At 32.4% G+C, this 13,514-nt stretch overlaps 1 protein-coding gene across 6 annotated transcripts in view; it reads left to right on the forward strand.

Annotated features, from left to right (window-relative positions):
• GRIK2 (glutamate ionotropic receptor kainate type subunit 2) overlaps window positions 1-13,514 on the forward strand; it is a 705,435-nt gene that overhangs the window by 100,844 nt on the left and 591,077 nt on the right. The window lies entirely within an intron of this gene.

The raw sequence follows: 13,514 nt of genomic DNA on the forward strand, positions 1-13,514 counted from the left end.
TTGACATCATGATCATGATGCTTTACCAAAAAATATTTCAGCATTCACCTCTTTTTTTTTTTTTTTTTTTTGAGACGGAGTCTTGCTCTGTCACCCAGGCTGGAGTGCAGTGGCCGGATGTCAGCTCTGCAAGCTCCGCCTCCCAGGTTTAGGCCATTCTCCTGCCTCAGCCTCCCGAGTAGCTGGGACTACAGGCGCCCACCACCTCGCCCGGCTAGTTTTTTGTATTTCAAAAAGTACTTTCTTACATCTATACTGTTATATTTATCACAACTACCATAATTAATAGTAATCCTTTAATATTATCTCATGCTGATCTACATTCAGATTTCCATGGGTTATGCTAAATCATGTATTGTAGTCACTGTTTTCACTAGTTGGGGTTCTATCACAGTTTGCATATATATATATATATATGTTTTTGTGTGTGTGTGCGCATTTGAATGTATATATGTGTGTATAGGTATATATATTACATGCATATATGTATTAGGTATAGCTTAAACTTTGTTCAAGATTTGTTTGTTATGTACTTCATATTACATCTCATCAGGAGGTATGAGAAGTTAGGATGTAGCAGTATTAGTAATGCTAAGGTTAATTACTTAGTTAAGGGGTAATTACTAGATTTCCTTGTAAATAAATGTACTTGTTATTGCCTTTGGCATTAGCAAGTTTCTACTAGGGTGATACTTTGCCCCCAGTTGAATGTCTTATATCTAGATAACCTTTTACTTATTAGTTTAAACATCCTATAATGATACTAACTGAATCAATTATTTTATTGAGAATTTATATTCATTAGCTGATAATTAACATTTATTAGCTGATATTATTCTGTAATGATCAATTGGGAATAAACCACAGTTTCTCCTAAAATGTAAATGCTTATTGTCTTCCCTCTAATTACCAACTTTAGAGAAAGTTCTTGGCATACCAGTCATCTCTAGTAAAGGCAAATGAATGAACCTCTTTCCTCACACTCATTTCTCTCTCTCAAAAATGACTATGGACTCATTTAAAAAAAATTATATGAGTTACAATAAATTACTGTTGTTATTCTTTTGAAGGCCACATTATCCTGTTATCTCCTGGATCTTTTTGATATGGCTTCGTTTGATCTGGAGGATTTTCTTTCTATATAGCACAAGATGTTCTGGGATAAACTCATACTTTTCCTTCTTCAGACCTGGAATTAGACATTTCTCCAGGAAGCCATCGAGTACTATACTTTAAAGACAAATTTTGTATAATTTTACTATTGACATGAGTTCACAATAAAGACAAACAAAATCACAAAATGTGTGATGTAACAAGTCTCACCAGAGACAGCACAGAAAACAAATTATGGAATCAGACCTTTGCAGACTGTGACTATTGCGATTATATTCAGAAAAACAAATATGTTTATAATATTCATAAGAATAAAAGAGGGTATTGGTGGTTTAGCAAAGGAACAAGGAAAAAAGACTATCGGCCGGGTGCGGTGACTCACTCCTGTAATCCCAGCACTTGGGGAGGCTGAGGCGGGCGGATCACGAGGTCAGGAAATCAAGACCATCCTGGCTAACACCGCGAAACCCCATCTCTACTAAAAATAGAAAAAATTAGTCGGACCTGGTGGCGGCCGCCTGTAGTCCCAGCTACGTGGGAGGCTGAGGCAGGAGAATGGCGTGAACCCGGGAGGTGGAGCTTGCAGTGAGCCCGATCACGCCACTGCACTCCAGCCTGGGAGACAGTGAGACTCCGTCTCAAAAAAAAAAAAAAAAAAAAAGAGAGAAACTGACAGGTTTGAAAAAGACTTAAATAGAATTTTTGAAATAAAAATATATATAATTTTTGAGGTTGAGTACAACAGATGACTTCAAAAGTAGATTTGACACAGCTAACAGAATTAGTGAACTTAAAGATCTAAGGAATTATCCAGAATATAATACAGATGAGAAAGAGAAGAGTTTAGATATACAAGTAGAACAAGAAGGCATAACATACAATTAATCAAGTTGTCAGGTGAGAATAAAGAGAAGAGAAGAGAGGCAATAGACAAAGGAGTAATAGCGAAGATGTTTCTGGAAATATCAAAAGACATGAATTCTCAAATTCAGTAAAGCTAACAAATTGAAAAAGAAATTCCCTAAACACATTACAGTGAAACTGCACAATATCAAGAAGAGACAAAAAAAATTTAGGAGCAACCAGACAGAAAACACAGAATGCCTACAGAGAAAATTTGACTGACAGCTAACTTCTGGATAGAAACAATGGAAGCCAGAAGTTAGTAAAATGATATCTTCAGATTTTTTAGAGACAATGACTATTAACATAGAACCAAATAATAATCAAAATTATTTTTCAAAAACTGGGAAAATAGAAACATTCTCAGACCACAAATTTTGGGAAATATTTACTAATCAATGAGTCATCACTAAATAGCTTTTAATAAATGTAATTGAGGAGGAAAAAGAGAGCCTTCAAACAATGTCAGCAATAAAGGAAAAAGTAGAGAGAGTGAGTCTACAGGGAAAAGCAGAAGTCCAATCAGGTAACTTCAGCAGTTTGCAGTCTTTGCCTGTATAAAAACATATATTATTGAAATTTGTGTATCTTTTACTTTAATTATTTTTCAGCCTACTTAACTCCTTTTACCAAATATAAAATTAGAAGTCATCAAGCAAAAACATTATTTCTCAAACCATGATAAAAACCATTTCAAAAGTTTATTTGATCAGTGTCTAAATCCTTAGGTTTTTATATATAACACATCTAATATATATTATATATATATAATATATATCATGTTTTTATACAAGCAAATTATAAATGTTATTTATATGCACAGCAGAAACCGTTTTATTAGTATATTACATCTTAAGGAAACAATTTTAAAGGGAATAACACTCATTTAGATATGAAACTTGAATTTATAAAAATTCACACTTCATTTCAGTCACAGTCTTCAATAAATGTGAACTTTGAGGTCTACTATTGCTTGAACTGTTAAATGCCCACTTCAAAAAATTCTACTCAAAGACTCAAAGACTCAAAGAAAAATTCTATTCAAAGCTGAATCAGTCCAGAGTGATTGTAGGTACAGTTTCAAATAAATTTAAAAGAGTTATAATTTTGGCTAAACTACTCAGTTATTTCTTTACTGTATTATATTACATTATTTTAAAAACATACTTTTAATAAGTATATTAGAACCCTTGAAGTTTAAAAACTTTAATAATTATTACTTTTACTGATTATATTATTTAGAAAATTAATAAGAATTAGTATTATAGATGATTTGGAATACCATATTATTTAGCTCATGATAAATATTATACATCTTAATATATTTAAAAACACAATATTTCATATTATGTAATACCAGGGCCAGGCGTGGTGGCTCATGCCTGTTATCTCAGTACTTTGGGAGGCCGCGATGAGCAGATCGCCTGAGCTCGGGAGTTCAAGACCAGCCTGGGAAACATGGTGAAATTCTGTCACTACTAAAAACACAAAAATATTAGCTAGGCATGGTGGTATGCATCTGTGGTTCCAGACACTCAGGAGACTGAGGTGGTAGGATCCTCTTGAGACTGGGTGGTGGAGGTTGTAGTGAGCTGAGATTGAGCCAATCCACTCCAGTCTGGGAGACAGAGTGAGACTCTATCACAAATAAATAAATAAATAAGTAAATACACTAAATTAAAAGTAATACCTATATATACGTTTATATAGATATAAAAGAAGGAAAATTACCTATAATTTCTTCATTCGAGATTGTCAATATTTTAATATATGCTGTTCAGACTTTTTCTATTCTATCAATTATGTTCTCTATAATATATAAACTAATATATTTGCATATATTCTATATTGTGTGTGTATCATCTACCCACCTACCTATTTACATGTCTATTTAAATTCATAGGTATTCTACCATTTAGCCTTTAAGATGCATATAAAATTGGACTGGTTTCCATATATTATGTAGAGTTCGTTGACTTCCCCAAGATGGTTCTTAATTCTTGGTCACGTGACTTTCTGATTATTAATGTGGAATTACTGAATAAATGTTATAAATGTTTTTAAGTCTTCTGATTCATGTCAAGTTATAAAGGTTGTTATCAGTTCGTACCTCAAACAGGGTATATTGGAGATGTGCATTTTACTTACCAATGTTGGGTTCTGTTATACAAATACACCTTTTTTTAACATAAGATTTTTTGAAGTAAATAATCAACTGATTTTGCTTTCTTTCCTAAATCATATGCTGACTACAAAAGCACATAAGAGGAGACAGGAAGGATGTGTGCTGGTATTTTACATATCTGGTACTTTACATATCACCCAGGCTGGAGTGCAGTGGCGCTATGTTGGCTCACTGCAACCTCTGCCTCCTGGGTTCAAGCGATTCTCATGCCTCAGCCTCCCAAGTAGCTGGGATTACAGGCGCACATCACCACATTGGCTAACTTTTTGTGTTTTTAGTAGATATGATCCACTCGCCTTGGCCTCCCAAAGTGCTGGGGTTACAGGCGTGAACCACCATGCCTGACCCTGGACTTTTCCTAAAGAAAAACAATAAAATAACAGTATGCCTACATGACCAAAAATTTTCAACCTGATAATAAAGCGTTTTTAGGAGCAGTGATGTGACACAATGCCTGTGATTTACTTTGGAAGTATGCCTATAACTGCCATTAGTAATAATGAAAGTTAATGACATGCCTTATGGGATCAGACAATGGTCTTCAATATTTGTAACTGCTTGCTGGGGTAGAAACTATTCTGAACTGTCAGTGGGTGTCAGTTTGTAATTACAGATTGCACAAACACTATGCATGGTATATATTTTGTCAACAATGATTAACTTGGCATTTAGAAAAATGCTTCATTTTCAGTGCTCAAGAGAAACAAAATCTGTACCTTTTAAGGTAATAAGGTTGGAGAGTAAGCACTCATGAAATATAACTTATAGCTTTCAAACCTAATGGACAAATATGTATTTTTGGGTTTTGTAATGTTTAAGTGATTGTTTACTAACTAGAGTTAGCTTTCAAATTTTAAAAAGATCTGTAGTTATCCTGAGCTCGAAAGTCACTTAAGTTTCAGGCCCAAATATAATTCACGCAATTTTGCTGATAACCTAAGGATTTAGAGACTGATCAAACAAACCTTTGAAATAGTTGTTATCATGGTTTGAGAAATAACGTTGTTGCTTGGTGACCTCTGGTTTTATATTTGGTAAAAGGGTCTAAGTAGGCTGAAAAATAATTAAAGTAAAAAATACACAACTTTCAAGAGCTAAATAGATCTAATTCACTCTGTCTCCTCTAATATTCTGCTCACTCACTCTGCTCCAGTCACTCTGATCTTTCTAAGTGTACTAAATTCCTTTCCACACCCCAAGGTATTCTCTTTTCTTTTTCTAGTAATCTGCTTCATTAAGCAAGCCAGTTTAAGGACACTACCCCATCTATTTTTTTTTTTTATCCTCCCACCTTTCAATTTGCTTCCTTCATAGATTTTACCATAGCATTGGAATTCTGTACTCACCCTTCCATTTACTTATTCAACTGGAACCTCCTGCATTGAATGATGAACTCCATAATGTCAGAGATGATGTCTAACTTTCCAACTTTCTGTGTTTAATACTTGCCATAGTACTGGGCACATAGCACATGCTCAATAAATATTTTGTTGATTTAATGCAATAAGGAATGACCAAATGAATAAGTCTGAAATATATACAAGTGTAGGTCCTTAGGTTGATCTATTCACTCTTACTGAGTTTTGTGGAAATATGACATTTTGCAGTTTTGATTGTCACATTTTAAATAAGGTGATAACATTTTTGTTCCACCAGATGGGAGTATAAAGCTGAAAAAAATAACCCTACTACACATCTTGTTATTGCTTATTCTTTTTGTTTATACACCTAAGATATTAAAATTTCATACTTAGCACTATAGATATATTTCTTATTTAAAAAGTATCATATGCTTACATTCATAGCTAATTTAAGGTTAACTTTAAGTTCTGAATTTTAAATTGTTATGAAATTTTACTTTAAAATAAGAAATAGAAATTTATGGCTAAAATGTTTTAAATATGCTTATTGAATATTCCAAAGGATTGTTAATCATTCACTAGTTTACAACCTTAGTTTTTATTAATACTGTTATAAGTACTGTAAATAGGTGTGTTCACAAAACACTTTGATATGTGATGATGAAGTTTGATTTAGGAAAAGTTGATGATATTTAAAATAGCATTGCTATTTTCTTTCGCTTACCAAATGCAAATGCCTTGGTGAATCTAAAATATATTATTGAAAGAAAAAGTACTCTTTTCTCTAGGGAACTTTATGTTTTTTTATTGATATGTTAGTACGTTTTATAGCTGTCATAACATAAGGCTTTATTTGTTTTAGAACATTGAATTAGTTCTGCAGCAAATAAAGCTTAGGACTATATTGGTTTATAAAAGCGGCAATGATATTTAAGTACTTTTTAATGTGCTTTGATTTTATGATTCTTAAATTTTCTACCTTATCTTTTTATTTTATCCTATTTTGTTTTCTTTTGGAGAAAGTTAAGTTTCCAGAAGTCATTGCTAATTTGTAATATTTGACATTTAACATTTTTTCTTATTTCTTCCATTAAATTTGTTTTCAAGTTGGAGTATTTTATTTGTGTTAGATTTAAGTCACAGTATATACTATGCTTAATATAGCATAACTTATATACTATATTAGGTTTATTAGCTTAGTATAAGCATATACTCTGTTGTAAGATCCATTAGGGTGGGGACTGTGCCAGAAAGCCTACAACAGTGCCTGGCAATCAGTTAGTTCCCAGTGGATATTTGTTTACTTTCTTAATCAGTTAATGGATGACAGGACAAAAGTGAACTGATATTTTAAGCAGCAGAAAGGGCCAGATTGACTATCCTTGTTTTTTATGATATTGTAGGTATTTATATTATAGGTAATGTAACATTTATATAATGTGTACTTTCTGGCTCTTGGATTTGCTGTAATTTTATCCTCACATGTGGATGTAAGAACTTGAAACACTATAAAGTGCAATGCTTTGACCCAGGATTTAATTTAAATAATGGTAGCTTCTGGATTAAAGGCCTTAAAGTCAGTTCTATCTTCTATCAAAATGTCAGTATTGATTATGTATACATAGAAAGGTTGTGTTCTTTCCCAAAGAAAACCAATTGCTGTGTGTTAAATTTTTAAAAACCAAATGAGTTTAGGGATTCAAGATTCTCAGCTAAGTATAGGTCTATAATCATGATAAGTTAGAATTTATGACTCACAGATATGTGGGATTTATCTAAATAAGAGATTTTTTTAAAAATATTTGTATTTCTGAGATTTATAGTGATCTATAGATTTTCTAGATAACTATGCTATTGTTTTAAAGGACTAAATTTAATGGAGCAGAGAGTTAACTAACTTTTAAGTTAAAGTGACTTTGCAGATAACTACTTTTGATGAATGATTTTCAACATGATCATGATGAGTTTTAATATACTCAAAGTTTTCTGTCTCTAATTATTAGTAAACTTAAATAGGTCAACTAGATGTTAGAAGAAAAAGTGTGAACTTGTTTTTTCTTGGTAGTATCCTTGTCTTCCATAATTGATGGAAGGAAAGTACATACTAAAAAAGCAACTATATAAGACTAAAATTATTGTTTGGGAATTATTATCCTTCAAATACTTGTATTTACATTTATTGACTTCATATTATTAATATTTCACAAACAGGGTTTAGATTCCAACTCAGCTCTGTGACCTGATCAGGTTGAATATATCTGTAAATTCAGTTTACCAATATTTACCTTGCAGGGTTTTATTGTAAAGGAATATGTTATTCCAAATGTTTAGTTCACTGCCGGTGCTTGATAAATGCTATTTATTATTTTAATTAGTCTTATTAATATTAACAGTACTTCAAAAATTCTGATAACTTTTTCTAATTGTTCTTTTCTCAAAAAATGGGGATTATCACGTATCATGATAATTATAATGCTGAATTACTTTTGAATACTAATGATAGACATTTTTTTCTCAGCTTGAGAACCAAATCCCTTGAGAAGCATATCAGTACAGATACAGAGGTGGCAGAGCTCATAAGAACCATCTACAACAAAATAAGTATCTAAGGAAACCTCTCAGCTACTTCAATCTGTATTTCAGCATTAATGTGTGATTCTATGCAAACAAATTTTGGAGTGGATTTTAAAAATTCCACTAAACAGAACCTTTCTAAACATCTTATTTTAGACAGTTTTCAAAACTACCAAGGGAGCTTGAGGACTGAAACCAGTTTTGTTTTTCTAGACTATATTATTAATTAAAAATTCAAAGATCAATTAATGCATATTATATGAACTTTGAAATCATTATAGTAAGCAATTTTTTTGTCAAATTACTTATACCAGTTATCTTGCTTGTGATTGCAGATTGCATAATTGCTGCACAGATACTTAAATGACACATGTATAGATGTATTCCGATGGACTTTACATTCAAATTGATGAGTGAGGCATTACCAGTCAACATGTCCTACAGGTTCTGCATCTGGCTTATCCATTTGTACTTTTTTTTTTTTTTTTTTTAGCAACAAGATCTGTAGAAAGAACTACAGTAACCTGATTTGAAACCTGGCTCTAATGTTTATTGACTATGTGACCATGGGAAAAGTTCCTTAGCATGTTTTTGTTTTGTTTTATTTTCCAAGAAAGGGTCTCACTTTATCACTTAGGCTGGGGTACAGTAGCGTGATCTCTGCTCACTGCAACCTCCATCTCCTGGGTTCAAGCGATCCTCCCACCTCAGCCTCCTGAGTAGCTGGAACTACAGATGTGTGCCACCATGCCCTGCTAATTTTTTTGTGTTTTTAGTAGAGATGAGGTTTCACAATATTGGTTTCACCTCAAGTGATCTGCCCACCTTGGCCTCCCAAAGTGCTGGGATTACAGGCCAGAGCCACTGTGCTGGCCAGTTCCTTAGCATCTTTGAATTTTAGTTTTCTCATTTGTAATATTATGATAATGACTGATATAATAAGGAAATATTACATGCTTGTAATTTTGCAAAATTAATGAAATTGATATAGGGAAGCAGGTACTCTCCTACACTGTTGATGAAAATATTCATTATTAAAACATATCTGTGAAGCAATTTGGTGCCAACTAATATATGTTGAAAGGTATATTCCCGTTAAGTCAGCAATATCATTTCTGGGAATATATGCTGCATAAATGCATTGGTACAAAAAGATATATAATATACACACACACACAGGGATGTTCATTTGAGCATTATTTATAATAGTTAACTTTAGAAACACTTAAATATCCATCATTAGGGAGAAGTTAAATGAATCTTGGTGTAGTCATGCAATATGAATGTGAATGCACTGAAATAAAAAGATTTCTGAGACAGGAAATAAAAAAGTGATTTAGACAAGATATTGAAAGTATTACATTATGTAAAAGTATAATAATATACATGTAATTAATATGTAATTGCATATTATATATTAATGCATTTTGTAATTCCTATGTATTATCATAATTACTTTGAAGAGCACTAAAGTGATACGTACTCAGTTATTAAAAGTGATTCCTTTTGGGAAGAGATGGATAGGATATCTAGCTGTCACATATTGGTGAATGCATTCCAATTCAATGTGTGAATTGAAACACTAAAGACCAAATAAACGATTACAGTTTTTAAATTGCAATAAACTTTCTTTCTACTATTATTAATCCCCTTGCCATCATTCTAGTTCAAGGTTTTCGTTATCTCACTCAAAGTGGAAGATTGCAGGATACTCTAGAGTATAAATAAATTCTATGGAGGACTTCAGGACCTTTTTAAGCTACATTTACCATCTCATTCCCCAGCTCCTATTCTCATTCTCTTCCCCAACACAGGATGGCTGCTCTATTGAGGAATAACAGATGGAGGTAGGAGTTGTGTGCTGTAGGTGATAAGAATTAAGAAGGAGTTAAACAAATAGGGGAAAGCCGGGACACTACTGTGGCATTACTGGTGCCTGGGAAAGACAAAGTTTAAGAAGAAAGGGAGTGGTCAATCATGTCAAACTCTGCAGAGATGTCAGATACCTTAGGTTTATTTTATTTTATTTTATTTTATTTTATTTTATTTTATTTTTTTAATGAGTATTTGTTTTGTTTAGCACAGAGATAAATTCTTACTGATCTTGCTGACAACAGTTACAATGGAGGTGGGAGGAAAAGGTATAAATTAATTGATCAGCAGGAGGTGAGAGCACAGATATTGTAGACTACTCCTTTTCAAGACATTTGACTATGAATGGAAAGGAGGAAGAAGGGGAGAAAGAGGCACTGCCCTACATTTTGTTGCATCTTACTGATTTTTAAATACAATTTTAAATAATATGTTAACCTATCCAAAGTCATCATTTTTGGTAGACATCCCAGCTTCAAGTGATTTACCAAAAAAACCAAATCAATTCCATTCCTTAGGCGTACATTTTATAATTAGTTTTTCCTGACAGGCTTCCAAAAAAGCTATGTCGCTCTAGTTTTGACATTCTTCTGGATGTTTTGCTGAGATTTGTGATGGTCAAAAGGGTTAACTATATAAATTTCACAGTTTACATTTATTGCATTCATGATTTATATAAATTTTAGAATGTTTCTCTCTTTCTATGGCTTGAACAAAATTCCTCATGTTCTTTTAACACTTAAAAGTTAGGCCTTGCTTAGGATCTTTTTGCCAGCCAAACTCTATGCCTTCTTCTGTGCTAGAACACTAGGATAGATTGCAGAAGCAAACAAGATGGTGCAGCAGGAGGTTATGGGAAGACAAGGTAGGCTTATCTAGAAACACTATGTAGAGAATGTCTGGAAGGTTCAAACTATGGAGAAAGAAACTTGTAGCATCGTTGTTTAATTCAGAGACGTATCCTATAATTTAGACAAAATTGACAACCAGATATTTCTAAATACTACTCCACTTATAGATGAGTAAACTAACACTACATATCAATACAGCATATATAAAGTGGAAAATGCATCATATTCTAAATTGCATATTTATCTTTGGTCCTCCTTAAGTTATTGCATGGATCCATGAAATAACTGAAACACTGCACTGTGTTTAACATACTTTCCTGAGACATACACAACACATATTTAAAATCTTATGTTTAAAAAGGATACTAAGTCTGGCATAAATAGTGCACTCAACTTTCAGGATATGAATCATGTTGCCAGGTTGGTGAACTACATTTCTACATTTTTTTTTTGGTTTATTACATGACTATAGCAAAATTTGCCACGATAGGAAAGTCAGAAAAATTCATTATATCATAATTCAGATTTTAACACCACAGGATTTTTTGATAATTTTTTTCAGATTTTCTTTTTTAATCTGAAATACCTTTAAACTGAAAAGAAAATTTCCTATTCAATGTTTGTCATATTTAAGAAAAATAACAACAATATAAATTATACTAGGGTGGCTACTATATATAAAATATATAATACATAATATTTACATATATAGAGAGAGATAAATCAGTAGTTGACACAATGGATTTAATAATGGAACCTTTAGTTAAACATATTGTGTAAAATATTCTGTTTATTATATGTTGCTTTCATTAAGAAAGCCTTTGTGGAGTTTATGAGATAATAGATAAAAAAATAAGGTAACGTTTTCTTCTCTAGCAAGAAGTTGCCCAAAAGTTATGTAGCCTAGGATCCTCCTAGTATAAACGGTGTGTTTCAAACATACCATCAGAAATATGTATGAAAATGATGTGTCCCTAGTCACCATCCTGGTGAGTTGCAGAGAGAAATAAGAAATGATTATTTTTTTGCAATTCACATATAACACTTGTTGTTAAGTCAGTATTTTCAAAATCATTTTATATTTGTTTTCAGGGAACAAGCTCATTTGATAAAGTGCACTTGAACTACTTGGCATTCAGTTTAAAAACTACTATGTTTATTTAGTATTTGGTCGATTTGATAAATTGTCGAGGATTGCATTTTATTAATCACTCACATTGTTCAATTATCATACATTTCCATGCTTCATTTTCTTTACCAGTTTTCTGTTATTCTGCTTTCATGTCTTCTAGTACCTGGCACATTTTGTGCCAAGAGAAGTTCATTTGTTGCTGTCTTTGAAAATGTTCCTCAAACTTATGTCAGTTGCAAATGACTTGCCGAAGTTTTCCTCAGTTAAGCAGCTGGCAGTCTAATATTTTCTTAGGGAAGCCTAATGAGTGTTTTCACACATGGGCTCAGCTTGCTGACTCTCTCCCCTTCAATGCTTCAGGTCTCAGTGGCTCCTGTAGTTATTAGCAATGACACTAAACTAAAAATATGATTGGTCCTATTATACTAGGCATGGAAAACTGAAATAATGGTACCAGAGCAATACTATCCATATTGCATAGACATTTCCTTACTGAATACACACTAGTTCTCTCAAATTACTGGTCTAGGTTGACAAAGTCCCAAAGGTATAAGTAGTTGATATACCCAGTTAAAGTGAGAAGAAATTGGGGACGAGAGAATGATTGTCAAAACACTTCTCTCTGATAGAACCTTGAAGAATATAAGACTTAGAGTCTCTTGTATAGACAGCAACTACTTGAAGAAATTAGAAAAAACAAAACAAAACTAGAAATCAGAAGACATTTTGTTTTTCATCTGAAAAGTGGGACAAAAGTAGTGGAGCTCTCTAATCATTCCTGTAAGAAATGTGCGTTTTGTTTTTTTTTTTTAAGCTAAATACATTAAAAGTCAATCTTAAAATGTGCAAAAAGGCTGTAAATTTGGATCTAATATATTGTTAGCAGGCATAGATTAACAAATTGCAAGTAAATAATCAAAGTATAAATCTTTTTGAGTACTCATTATGAGCTGACGTTGTTATATGTGCTTTGCAATAAATTAACCAATTTAATCCTGGCTATCATTCAATGAAATATGTAGAATAATTATTTTCATTTTACAGGTGAGGTCTAAGCTCATTTGCAAAGCTGGGGTCTAAGCCCATGGAGTCTGGCTTTAACATCCACTAGCTGAGCTCCTTCACCGGGCTCCTCTAAAGTTAAAAACACTATTCATGTGTGTTAGGACTAGGTTCAACTAGTGGGACTTTTTTTCTTCCAAGTGAAAGAAGTTGGACTAAATATTTTCTTTTCGAAAAATTTTAATCTCATGTTAAAATTCAAAAATCCATGTCCTCCTAATTGCCTTAATCCTTCAACATAATATTGAACGCTATAGAATATTTGTTCTATGCCTAAATGATGCCAAACATTTAATTTAAATAGTTTTTAAAATAGCAAAGGTATGGATATTTCTAAATATATGATTTCAGGACTGAATTTTTAAACTGCTACTCATGGATTTGATTGTATGTATAGCAGATGAATATGCATTTTGTCAATGATCAGAGTTCCATGAAAATGAAATTAAGATGATCACTTA

Source organism: Theropithecus gelada, chromosome 4 (assembly GCF_003255815.1).
Source record: "Theropithecus gelada isolate Dixy chromosome 4, Tgel_1.0, whole genome shotgun sequence".
Classification (NCBI taxonomy): domain Eukaryota; kingdom Metazoa; phylum Chordata; class Mammalia; order Primates; family Cercopithecidae; genus Theropithecus; species Theropithecus gelada.